The following is a 1,027-nucleotide window of genomic DNA, read 5'->3' on the forward strand; positions in this document are numbered from 1 at the left end:
AATTGGGATGTATATTATTTTAAAAAATCAAATATAGATATTTATTAAAATAAATATCACAGTATAGTGACATATGAATTATAAAACAATCATTTATTTTTTCTCTTCTTTTCTATTTTAAATAAAAAAGATATTTATTAAAATAAACATTGCAGTATAATGACATATGAATTATAAAGTAATCAATGATACTTTTTTTTGTGTTCTTTTTTTTGTTATCGAGTTCACTATTGACCACTTTTAATTGTGAGTACTGAGTACAAATTCAACAAAGAAAAAAAAAAAGTTAAGGGATCAAGAATGAGTGCAATTTTTCAATAAATAATCTTGTATACATGTGTACGATCATGTAATTTTCTAAAAAAACTAATAATTTAATAAGCTAATCTCTAAAAAATTTCTTTTATTAACAAATGAATCACTAAATTATCTTTATTAATATTAAATAAATAATTAAAAATAATTGATAAAAATTTCATCATTAATTATTTAACTAATAAAGATAGCAATATAGTAGTTGAATCCATAGGTAACTGAGTTAACTAACTCATATGAAATTGACACGTGTCTTTTGGCAGGTTACTCAACAAATCAGTGGCAGTTTTGGGCCAAAAGAACAGTTAATATTCTGATATTAACCTATTTCATTACAAATTTCCTTCTTAACAAACCCAGAGAGAACAAAACTGAAGTAACAGTTAATAAGGAAAATTAACAAGAGCACTTTCACTGGGGCTCATACATTATTCTTTCTGTAACTGGATAAAGCATCATATAGAAGAAGATTTATGGGTTTTTGTAGATTTGGAAGAACCAAAACAAAAATTGACAGACACAGACAGTGTGAAGAGAGTGTATTTGTTTTGAATGATTTGGAATGGATCTCTAAAATTCCAGAATGTCCAGTGTATCATCCATCAGAGAAGGAGTTCAAGAACCCTCTGATATATCTACAAAAGATTGCTCCCGAGGCTTCAAAATTTGGTATATATATATATATATATATATATTATAATGTGCATGGTGA

The 1,027-nt window shown here is 25.7% G+C and overlaps 1 pseudogene; it reads left to right on the forward strand.

Annotated features, from left to right (window-relative positions):
* Positions 1 to 788: 788 nt before the first annotated feature.
* The window catches only part of LOC107477232 (lysine-specific demethylase JMJ13-like), a 2,594-nt pseudogene continuing 2,355 nt past the window's right edge, over positions 789 to 1,027 (forward strand).

This window comes from Arachis duranensis, chromosome 3 (assembly GCF_000817695.3).
Source record: "Arachis duranensis cultivar V14167 chromosome 3, aradu.V14167.gnm2.J7QH, whole genome shotgun sequence".
Taxonomy (NCBI): Eukaryota; Viridiplantae; Streptophyta; class Magnoliopsida; order Fabales; family Fabaceae; genus Arachis; species Arachis duranensis.